Source organism: Cebus imitator, unplaced genomic scaffold (genome assembly GCF_001604975.1).
Source record: "Cebus imitator isolate Cc_AM_T3 unplaced genomic scaffold, Cebus_imitator-1.0 Scaffold196, whole genome shotgun sequence".
Classification (NCBI taxonomy): Eukaryota; Metazoa; Chordata; class Mammalia; order Primates; family Cebidae; genus Cebus; species Cebus imitator.
In genome coordinates this window covers 1683764-1695933 of record NW_016107511.1, presented here as the reverse complement: position 1 = coordinate 1695933, position 12170 = coordinate 1683764, and the positions used below count along the sequence as shown (strand labels likewise).

General features: G+C 45.8%; 1 pseudogene across 1 annotated transcript in view; it reads right to left on the bottom strand.

Annotated features, from left to right (window-relative positions):
• Positions 1–8589: 8589 nt before the first annotated feature.
• The window catches only part of LOC108316986, a 44653-nt pseudogene continuing 41072 nt past the window's right edge, over positions 8590–12170 (bottom strand). The window contains exon 4 of the transcript XR_001830539.2: positions 8590–8763. The product of XR_001830539.2 is annotated as a 40S ribosomal protein S6-like (transcript). The remainder of the gene's footprint in view (positions 8764–12170) is intronic.

The window sequence follows — 12170 nt, the reverse complement described above, 5'->3', positions numbered from 1 at the left end:
TTTTTTTTTTTTTTTTTTTATAAAGACGGGGTTTCACCATGTTGGTCAGACTGGTTTTGAACTCCCGACCTCAGGTGATCTGCCTGCCTTGGCCTCCAAAGTGCTTGGATTACAGGGCAATTTTTTAATTTTATTTTTTTATAGAGACAGGAGTCTCCCTATGTTGCCCAGTCTGGTTTTGAACCTGGGCTCAAGCAATCATCTTGCCATGGCCTCTCGAACTCCTGGGGTTACAGGCATGAGCCACTGGGTCTGGTGAGGAGCTTTATGATTTTTTGGAAATAAATGTATGACCAGAATACAGTAACAGGCTGATAAACAGCACTGGCAACAGGTGGTTTGCCAGATGTGACCAATTTTGTTGTAAGCAGTGTTTTGGCAAGCAGAAATTGACATACAGATACAAGTGGTGGTATTTGGCAGCTCTAATTAATTGCTGACATCAACAAACAAAAAGTTTTCTTTGACATTACTGCTCTCAGTGTCATATTTCACATGAAATAAGAATTAGAAGTTAGATGATTTCATTTTCAAATACAAAGAGCCATATGACTTAGTTTTGCAGAGTGATGAACTCAGACATCATCAAAAAATAGTTTTGCAGGAGGAATAGTAGCCAGGCAGAAGTGCAGAAATTAGAAGGTATTGTCTAGAGAGCATCAGTACGTGACTGAATGAGACAGTGAGAGACGAAGTGCCTGTAACAGTTATCAGCTTATTGCTTCTCAGTTCTAAATTAACCCTTCACTATATGCTCTGTGACAATGGACAGATTTCCTCCAAGCATCTAACCTTTGCAATGAGCAAAGCCCCCATGATTGCGGGGGCTGGCACATCTGAAATGTGTGGAGCAGGCGAGCAGGCTGGAAAAGAATGTTGCAGTCTTGAGTCCTAATTTTGCGTAGCAAGTGGCTTGAAACATCTTGTAGTTTTGAGAAGTGCTTCTTTTTCAGGAAATCTGTCTTTGCTTAAGCCTTCTCTGATTGGATGAAACTCACCCACATTATGGAGGGTAATCTGCTTTACTCAAAGTCTATTGATTTCAATGTTAATCATATCTAAGAAATACCTTTATAACAACACTCAGACTTGTGTTTAACACAGTGACTCCTTATCATGTCCTAGTCAAGTTGACATATAAAATTAATCATCAGTCTATCCCTTGTCAACTTGGCACCCATACACATCCCCTTAAAACCATACTTAATCTCCGTATAAAGATAATAACAAAGTCATACTTCTGCCTAACATGATACAAGTATCTGCCATAGAACTGAAAACGCAATGGCTGGCTGCATTGGTTCAGGCCTGCAATCCCAGGGCTTTGGGAGGCTGAGGTGGGTGGATCACCTGAGGTCAGGAGTTCGAGACCAGCCTGGCCAACATGGTGAAACCCCATCTCTACTAAAAATACAAAAATTAGCCAGGTGTGGTGGCAGTCACCTGTAATCCCAGCAACTTGGGAGGCTGAGGCAAGAGAATTGCTTGAACCCGGGAGGCGGAGGTTGCAGTGAGCCAAGATCATGCCACTGTACTCCAGCCTGGGCAACAGGGTGAGACTCTGTCTCAAAAGGAAAAAAAAAAAAAAGAACTGAAAATGTATTAACTTTCCCCCAGAAAAGGATCCAAAGTCCTTGGGTAATGTTCACTCTTCTTAATATTCTATAACTTAAAACACTATGATAAAAAATTGAGTATTTAAATACTCTGGTGTAAAGTTAATACATCTTATAGTATACAAGGGGATAAAAGAAAACAGAAAACAAAGATTTTACACACATAGACATGCACACACACAAACATATTCATAAAAAAATGAAGACATAGTCACAGCAACTACTATTCTCATTTAAACAACTGGTCACATGTTTAGTATACCTGATATTTATAAATACCTTCTTCTATTACTCATTCCATATTCTCTTGTCCACAGCAAACACTTCAGCTGGTTGTGTGTTTTTTTGCATGGTGGGATGACCCAAACCTTCATTCCTGAAGCAGCTGAGCCATTCGTAGTCCTGCCTAAATCGGGTTGTTGTAGTTTTCCATTGACTTTTATCAGAGGGTATAGTAGTTTTCTTTTTTCCTTTTTTTTTTTTTTTTTTTTTGAGATGGAGTCTTGCTCTGTCAGCCAGGCTGGAGCGCAATGGCATGACCTCGGTTCACTGCAACCTCTGCCTCCCAGGTTCAAGCAATTCTCCTGCCTCAGCCTCCTGAGAAGATGGGATTACAGGCATGTGCCATCACACCAGGCTTATTTTTTGTAATTTTAGTAGGACAGGGTTTCACCATGTTGGCCAGGCTGGTCTTGAACACCTGACCTCATGATCCACCCACCTCAGCCTCCCAAAGTGCTGGAATTACAGGCATGAGCCACCGTGCCTAGCTAGGAATTGGTATTTCTAAGAGACACCCCAAGGGATGTCCTATATCCCAGACATATTTTTCCTTACCTCTATTGTGAAGTCCAATGACCCTTCGTAATTAGGAAAAAAATCACCCCAGGTAGTAGAGTAATTCCCTTTCTTACCTGTTGACTCAGGCATGCAGAGCCTGCAATGGCTGCGTGGTTGTCTTATTGTCCAGTTCAACGAAGTTGTGTGACCTGCTGGAAGCATTCCTCCTTTCGGAGCTAAGACCTGCAGACCAACAGAGCATATGGTCATGGGAACAGGAAGTGAAAGGTTTGCTATTAGCTCAGTAGGGGCAATATTGCATAGTGCCACTCTCATTTCTACCCCTGGATTTCTGGACCTGTAAATCCTGTCTATCAGAGAAACAGTGTCATGTATTGAGCACTGATTTAGAGAATACATGACTTCTTGGGGAACCTTGCCTCAGCCCTGCAAGGTATGGTCACCTCGCTGCTGCTATAACTGAATTTTGAGAAGGCCATTCCACTGTTCTGTCAAGCCAGCTGCCTCAAGATGGTGGGGAATATGGTAACACCAGTGAGTTCCATGAGCACGGGCCCACTACTGCACTTCATTTGCCTTGAAGTGAGTTCCTTGAACAGAAGCAATGCTGTGTGGGATACCATGACAGTAGATGAGGCATACTGTAAGTTCACAGGTGATCGTTTTGGCAGAAGCACTGTGTACTGGGCGCAAATCCTTTTGTAGGATAAGTGTCTGTTCCAGTAAGAACAAAATGGTGCTGCTTCCATGAGGTTAGTGGTCCAATATAATGAACCTGCCACCAGGTAGCTGGCTAATCACCCTGAGGAAGGGCGCCACGTTGGGAGCACAGTGTCGGTTTCTGTTTCTGGCAGATGAGGCACCCAGCAGCGGCTGTGGCCAGCTTGGCCCTGGCTGGCGAAAGTCCATGTTGCGGAGCTCATGCGTACCTTCGCCACTGCCACGCACTTTGGGTTATGGAAACAGGCTGACTAGTATCCACACAAAAGGCAACCTACCCACTTGATTATTAAAATCCTCCTCTGCTGAGGTCACCCTTTGATATATTCGATACGGAATACAAATGTTTTCGTTTCTCACATATTCAGAGAGGTGGGTTCATTCGCTTGTTCCCCAGACCTGCTTATCACCAGTTTTCCAATCATGTTCCCTCCAGGTTCTGACTTGTATTGTCCTATTTGTGTTGTAATTCAGCTACTCTGAGGATGAAGCTCTAGGTTCGATTTTCAGAGAAGCAATCATTACATGTTAATCCCAGCAAAAAAACAAAACAAAACAAAAAAACCTTTACAGCAATGTGTAGACTGGTGTTTGACTAAACCCCTGGGTACCAGAGTTCAGCCAAGTGGGCACATAAATTAACCATCATAAAGTAGAATCAACCTAAGTACTCATCAACACAAATTGGTTTCATGAATTAGGACATATTCATTATGATTTGTAGAAAGAATGTAGTAGATTTGTATGTGCTGACATGGAAAGATCTTCAATTCATATTTAGTAAAAAAGGCAAGTATCAAAACAATGCATATAATACAATTCACTTTAAGTGAAATAAAGAAAACTGATATATACATGTGCTTACATTGATATGGATGCACAGAAAATGAACTGGAAGCATATATACTTTTTTTTTTTTTTTTGGAGACGGAGTTTCGCTCTCGTTACCCAAGCTGGAGTGCAATGGCGCGATCTCGGCTCACCGCAACCTCCGCCTCCTGGGTTCAGGCAATTCTCCTGCCTCAGCCTCCTGAGTAGCTGGGATTACAGGCACGCGCCACCATGCCCAGCTAATGTTTTGTAGTTTTAGTAGAGACGGGGTTTCACCATGTTGACCAGGATGGTCTCGATCTCTTGACCTCGTGATCCACCCGCCTCGGCCTCCCAAAGTGCTGGGATTACAGGCGTGAGCCACCGCGCCCGGCCTGCATATATACTTGTTAACAGTGGCTACCCCTGTGGAGAGGGAAGTGAGGTTATAAGAAGTCTCTGGTGTTTTCCTCCATATACTATGGATTACATGAATATTTGACCATAAGAGTATGTCTAACATATAAACTGAGAACATATAAACTGAGAAACAGAGTGAAAGAAAGTTAGAGGGTGAGACACATACAGAGAGAGAGAGAGAAACTTCTAGACTAGACGATCTCGAAAATGCCAACTATAGGGAACCTGACCTACTGGGCTGGTTCTCATCTCTCACTCCCTCTTTCCAACCTCGGTCTGGCTGTCTCGTAAATAGGACAGATGTAAACCCATGATTTGGGAGTAGACACATTCTGCTACGTTGCCTGGGGATCACAGAAATCCAGCCTGCTGAGAAAGGAAGGAGAGCAAAGCACACAGGAAGAGTCCTGGAGGCCACGGAGTCTTCACTTCCGGTCCGTCACTGGGCCCCGGCTGCCTCTCTCTGCCTCTGGTTCTGTGAGTCACCTTTAAATCCTGATAACAAATTTCCCTCCTTGACTTTATGCTGATCTTACGCTGTTCCCCTGCTTGTAACCACGTGTTTTAAATAACTGTGAAAATTATGCTGATTCTATGGATGATGGTGACTTTGGTCCCCTGGAGCCTAAGGAGATCCTGTCGTATACATTCTTCTCTGTAACCCCAGCAACTGCGACTGAGTTCTTCCTAAAGATACCTGACACATGTTAGGACAAAGTGAAGTCACAGCTTGCCATCTCTTCTGTTGGTTGTTGAAAACAAACATCTAGAAATGGCATAACACTGAAATCAAACCTAATAGTGCATGAATTTTTGTGAACTATCCCGGCAGGTCAGGAAAAAATGAATTAGAATTCTCATATTTCATATATCAGATTGGCTCTCCAAATAAGACAAAAAGCAAATTATAGAGAATTTTTTATCTAGACGAACTGGCAGATATTGTGTAAATAAAGGATTTGATTGGAGACGTTGCAAGAGGCATATATGAGGCGGTACTTATAAATAGGAGGACCTAAAGTTTATTTTATTTTTTATTTTATTTTCTGAGCTAGAGTCTTAGCTACATTGTGTACTGGTGGAGACTGGTCTTCTAGTAAACCCATTACCTAAATAGTACGGTGGACCCAATAAGTGATTTTCAGTCCCTGCTCCCCACCTACTCTCCCGGCTTTTGGAGTCCCAGTGTCTATTATTTCTATCTTTATGTCCATGTGTACCCATCGTTTAGCTCATTTATAAGTTCCTACTTACACTTTGGCTCCCTCATAAGTTTAAGCTCACTAAGTGTAAGTGAGAACATGCGGTATCTGATTTTCTTTTTTCTTTTTGAGACAGAGTTTCGCTCTTGTTACCCAGGCTGGAGTGCAATGGCGCAATCTCGGCTCACCGCAACCTCCGCCTCCTGGGTTCAGGCAATTCTTCTGCCTCTGCCTCCTGAGTAGCTGGGACTACAGGCACGTGCCACCATGCCCAGTTGATTTTTTGTATTTTTAGTAGAGACGGGGTTTCACCTTGTTGACCAGGATGGTTTCGATCTCTTGACCTCGTGATCCACCTGCCTCGGTCTCCCAAAGTGCTGGGATTACAGGCTTGAGCACCGCGCCTGGCCGGTATCTGATTTTCTGTTTGAGTTAGTTTACTTAGGATAATGGCCACCATAGCTGGACGTGGTAGCTCATGCCTGTAATCCCAGTACTTTGGGAGGCTGAGGTGGGCGGATCGGATCACCTGAGGTCAGGAGTTTGAGACCAGCATGACCAATGTAGTGAAACTCTATCTTTAAAAAAATACAAAAAACAAACAAACAAACAAACAAACAAAAACCGGATAATGGCCACCAGCTCCATCCATATTGTTGGAAAGGACATGATTTTATTTTATTTTTTATTTTTTAAAGACGGGGTTTCACCATGTTGGTCAGGCTGGTCTTGAACTCCCGACCTCAGGTGATCCGCCCGCCTTGGCCGCCAAAGTGCTTGGATTACGGCGTGAGCCACTGGCGCCCGGCCAGGAAATGATTTTATTTTAGTTTTTCGTGGCCGCTTTATTTTTATTTTATTTACTTTTAGAGTTAGGATCTCACTCTATCACCCAGGCTGGAGTGCAGTGATGTGATCATGGCTCACTGCAGCCTCAAACTCCTGGGCTCAAGTGATCCTCCCACCTCAGCCTCCCAGGTAGCTGAGACTACAGGCATGCAACACCATGCCTGGCTAATTTCTTTTTTTTTAAAAGACAGGGTTTCACCATATTGGTCAGGCTGCTCTTGAACTCCCGACCTCAGGTGATCGGCCCGCCTTGGCCTCCAAAGTGTTTGGCTTACAGGCCTGAGCCACCACGCCCGGCCGGTTTTTTGTTTGTAGAAATGGAGTCTCAGTCTGTTGCCCACGCTGGTCTGGAACTCTAGGCTTCAAGCGATACCCTTACAAGTGGGAGCCACTTCACCTGCCTAGTAGGAGGACTTTGGGAGCTTATTTGCACTTCGTTTTCAGTAGGAGAAGGAAATCCAAAAGAGGATTTTTGAGGAGACCTCCTTTCTTAGTTCAGGCAGTCATTCCCATTTTGGCAGACATATAATATTATCAAACATCTTTACTCGATCTGCTGGCAAAATGGTCACAAGAGCCTGACAGCCTCATTATCCCTGGACAATATGATCCTGACCCATCATGTGTGCCTCCATCACTCAGGTCAGATTCTAGTAATAAACCTTTCTCACTGGCACACCTCCTTACCTCTTGGAAGCCCTATTTGCTCAGAGTGGTGTGACTCGCCAGGCTGAACCATGTGTGGTCCTCCTCACCCACCAGGGGAAATGCTGCTGCAGAGGAGCATTCAGGGCTGACCCCCAGGAAGGGTGTGATCCTCAGACAGGAAACCCTCCTGAGAAGGGAAGTGGGAAGATGGGAATTGAAGTACTGGGCTTCAGAGGGAGTATGTGGGAGTTGGTGCCTGCCCAGTTACATATGCTTTCACAGGAATGTTCCAGAATATCCCAGAAATAGTCTGGGACTTTAGAGACCACACTAGAGGAGTGAGGCCTTGTCAGGCAAGGCAGAATCTTTTTTTTTTTTTTTTTTGAGACAGAGTCTTGCTCTGTCACCTAGGCTGGAGTGCAGTGGTGCGATCTTGGCTTACTGCAACCTCTGCCTCCCAGGTTCAAGTGATTCTTCTGCCTCAGCCTCCTGAATAGCTGGGACTGCAGGCGCACGCCATCACACCTGGCTAATTTTTTTATTTTTAATAGAGACGGGGTTTCACAATATTGGTCACCTGGTCTTGAACTTCTGACCTCATGATCTGCCTGCCTTGGCCTCCCAAAGTGCTGGGATTACAGGCGTGAGCCACCGTGCCAGGCTGCAAGGCAGAATATTTAGGGAGCATGGCTGCTGCTGATAGTTACTGAGAGTGAGCTGGGATCTTTTATTCTTGGGAGGACCGTCTTCCTGACAGCAGGCTGGAGAAGGGATGCGTCAACCTCTTTTTGCCCCTCTTTCTTGGAGCTGGACATTAGGGGTAGGGGTGTCCCCTGAGAAGTTCCTTGGTGGTGAGGGTAAAGATGGTCCCTTCTGAGAGCACAGGATTAACTGGGCTGTGACAGTCTCAACATTTATTTTCCTTTCCTTTTCTCAAAGATTTTAGCAAATCTCCATTTGTAGGTCTCAGCTCAGTTTCAGCTATGTCACGGCGTTTCTTAAGAAACCAGACTTTTCCGTGCGTGAGTGGAGGAACAGCACCTTCTTGTGGTCAGCATGAGAGTGGCAGTATTAAACATTTATTTATTTATTAAAGACGGCATCGAGAGCATCCTGGCCAACTTGGTGAAACCCTCTCTCTACTAAAAATACAAAAATTAGCCACGCATGTTGGTGGGCGCTACTCGGGAGGCTGAGGCAGGAGAATTGCTTGAACTCGGGAGGTGGAGGTTTCAGTGAGCTGAGCGACAGAGTGAGACTCAGCCTTGGCGCCACTGCACTCCAGCCTGGGCAACAGAGTGAGACTCAGTCTCAAAAAATAAATAAATAAAAAAAAATTAAAAAGAAGGCATCATTGCCTTGTGGAGCTGTGTAAGACTAGAAGTGGCCAGGATATTCTCTATAAAGGGCTTTGGTGTCCATCCTGGCCTGCTGGAAGTAGCAACTGCAGACTCTTAGTGGAGATATTGGGGCCTATCAGGAAATGCGGGCATTTGAATCTCCGGAATCCACCCATTTCCATGTCAGGGCCCACTTTTGCATATCTGAGTGAGAAAAAAAGATATGTTCCAATCTGAACTCTGAATCTCCACAGCCAAGGCAGCTGGAGCTGGGGTCATCCCGTCCAGCACCTCCAGGTGGCCACTGGGATTCCCTGCAGGAGCAGCGGGTAGCCCATGAGCAACACGAGTCACTGCCTTTAACAAGGAATAAAGGAACGGTAGACACTTCTGCCGTCTGTCTCTTCATATGCTCCAGTTCCATTCTTACTGCTCGTTCTGGAGTGGTGGTGTGAGGCTCTCAACGCGCACGCCGACCGCGTGCCCTTCCGAGGAACGCCTGCCCAAATGGCTCACTCCTGCCCTGGCCATTCAACAAATCCAGTCCCGCTGCCCTGGCTGGGGATTGAGCTGGATTCAAAGGGAGCCCTGTGTTAAGTGATTCTGAAGGGGATAAACCTCTGCCCCATAAGAGTGCTCTGCATGGACCCACTCCCATCTCCTAGAACTCTTGGGAAGTATAGGTTCTATTTATGGCGAGTACAGGTTCTCCCAGAAAGGGCAGGTCATGGGTCAAACCATCATGGTTCATGTTTTCTGTGATGTCTCTTGAATATCTTCACAAAGTCCTAATCCGAGTGACCGCTGAGTTCTTTGAATGAACTTTTTTTTTTTTTTTTTTTTTTTTTTTTTTCTTTGTTTTTTTTTTTTTTTTTTTTTTTTTTTTTTTTGAGACTGAGTCTTGCTCTGTCATCCAGGCTGGAGCACAGTGGCATGATCTCAGCTCACTCCAACCTCTGCCTCCCAGGTTCAAGCGATTCTCCTGCCTCAGCCTCTCGAGTAGTTGGGATTACAGGTGCACACCACCACATCCAGCTAATTTTTGTATTTTTAGTAGTGATAGGGTTTCTGCATGTTGGCCAGGCTGGTCTCAAACTCCTGACCTCAAGTGATCCACTTGCCTCATCCTCCCAAAGTGCTGGGATTACAGGTGTGAACCACCGTGCCCTGCCTTGAATGAACTTCTGATGCCTCCTCCCATCCACATGTACTGTGATGGACCATCACCTGAGTGTAACTGTTCTTTACGCACGTAACAAGCCCAGTTAATTCCTGCTGAAGTGGGGGGATTCCCTCCCCCCACCCCACTGTGTGCCCTGTGGTGCTGTCTACCCTGAGGGACCATGTCTGAGGGAGGAGGCACGGAGACTGGAGTCTCACAGGGCTCTCACTCAAGCCCCCTACAGGGCCTGAGCTTCCTTTCAGTTTGGTGAAGTTTCGGTCAGTTCTGTTCATCCTCAAAGATAGGGCATTAATGTCCAGTTGCTGTTGCAACAAACTACCCAAACCCAGTGGCTTAAAACAACACAAATTTGTTCTTAGAGTTCTGGAGGGCAGAAGTCTGAGATCAGTTTCATTTGGGCTAAAGTCCAGGTGTTGGCAGGGCTGGTGCCCCAGGGGCCGTGAGGGGAGAATCGATTACCTTGCTTTTGCAGCTTCTAGTGGCCACCTGCATTCCTTGGCTTGTGACCCCTTTGCTACATCACTACAACTTTTGCTTTCATCAGTGTCATATCTTCTACTATTCACTGTGATCTCCTGCCTTCCTTCATAAAGATCTTCGTGATCACACTGGCCCACCTGTATAATCCATGCTAACCTCCCCATCTTGAAGTCCTTAACTTAATCACAACTGCAATGTCCCTTTTACCAGATAGGTAACATTCCAGATTTGAAGGATTAAGAAGTACTCAGATATCACCACATGCTTCTCTCTGCAGGAAGCTCCTGAGATGGGGAGATAACGCCATCCCTAACCTTCACTCCGCCTTTGCTCTTCCCAGTCCTTTTTTATATTTTTGGAGAGGGTCTTGCTCTGTTGCCCAGGGTGGAGTGTAGCAGTGTGATCATGGCTCACTGCAACCCCAACCTCCTGGGCTCAGATAGTCCTCCCACCGCAGCCTTCCAAGTGAGGTGGGACAACAGGCTTGTGCTACCATGCCTGGCTAATTTAAAACAATTTTTTTGGTAGAGATGGAGTCTCCCTATGTTGCCCAGTTCAAACTGGGTCTTGAACCTAGGCTCAAGTGATCCTCCTGCTTTGGATTCCCAAAGTAGTACTTGCATTAAAGACGTGAGCCACTGAAACTGTCATCCTAGTTTTTTTTTTTTTTAGCTGGCATCTTGCTCTGCTGCCCAGGCTGGAGTGCAGTGGCACATTCTTGGCTCACTGCAACCACTGCCTCCCAGGTTCAAGCAATTCTCCTGCCTCAACCTCCTGAGTAGCTGGGACTACAGGTATGCACCACCATGCCCAGCTAATTTTTGTTTTGTTTTGTTTTGTTTTTTGAGACAAAGTCTCACTCTCCCAAGCTGGAGGGCAGTGGTGTGATCTTGGCTTACTGCAACCTCTGCCTCCCGGGTTCCAGGGATTCTCCTGCCTCAGCCTCCCGAGTAGCTGGGATTACAGGTGCATGCCACCACGCCCAGCTAACTTTTGTATTTATTTTTAGTAGAGACAGGATTTCACCATGTTGGCCAGGCTGGTCTCCAACTCCTGACCTTAGGTGATCTGCCTGCCTCGGCCTCCCAAAGTGCTGGGATTATAGGCATGAGCCACTGTGCCCGGCCTAATTTTTGTATTTTTAGTGGAGATGGGGTTTTGCCATGTTGGCCAGGCTGGTCTTGAATTCCCGACCTCAGGTGATCCGCCTACCTCAGCTTCCCAAAGTGCTGGGATTACAGGGGTGAGACATGGTGCCCAGCCTTCTTGTTGATCAATTGTATCTTGTTGTCAATTAATGAAAATCGCAATGATGTGGAGCAAACAGAAGGATATGATCTGGAATTATGTGTCCCAGGACACTGCCCCAGCCAGAAGGACGTGGCCCACCTCAGCTTTCTCCTGTCCCTTTGTGCTTTCACCTCTGTCCCTTTCTCCGTTCCTGCCCACTCCGTTCTCATCTTGGCAACATAAGAAATCACAGAGCTCCCTGGTACTTTTTTTTTCTTACACATTGTTACAAAGACGTGTCCAATTTGGTACTTCTTTTTTTTTTTGAGGCAGAGTCTTGCTCTGTCACCAGTCACCAGGCTGGAGTGCAGTGGCACAATCTCGGCTCACTGCAATCTCCGCCTTCTGGGTTCAAGCAATTCTCCTGCCTTAGCCTCCAGAGTAGCTGGGACTACAGGCGCACGTCACCACACCCAGCTAATTTTTGTATTTTTTAGTAGAGACGGGGTTTCACCATGTTGGCCAGGATAGTCTCGATCTCTTGACCTCGTGATCCGCCCACCTCAGCCTCCCAAAGTGCTGGGATTACAGGCGGGAGCCGCCGCACCCGGCCCAACTTGGTACTTCTTACAACATAAATACAGAAATGAAACTTAAGTGAACAACTATAATTTGAGTAAAATAAAAAATGAAATTTATCAGAAGTCAAAATAAAAATTAATTACATTCAAATAATCGAAGAACTATTAAGATTAATGTAGGCCGGGCGCGGTGGCTCAAGCCTGTAATCCCAGCACTTTGGGAGGCCGAGGTGGGTGGATCACGAGGTCAAGAGATCGAGACCATCCTGGTCAACATGGTGAAACCCCGT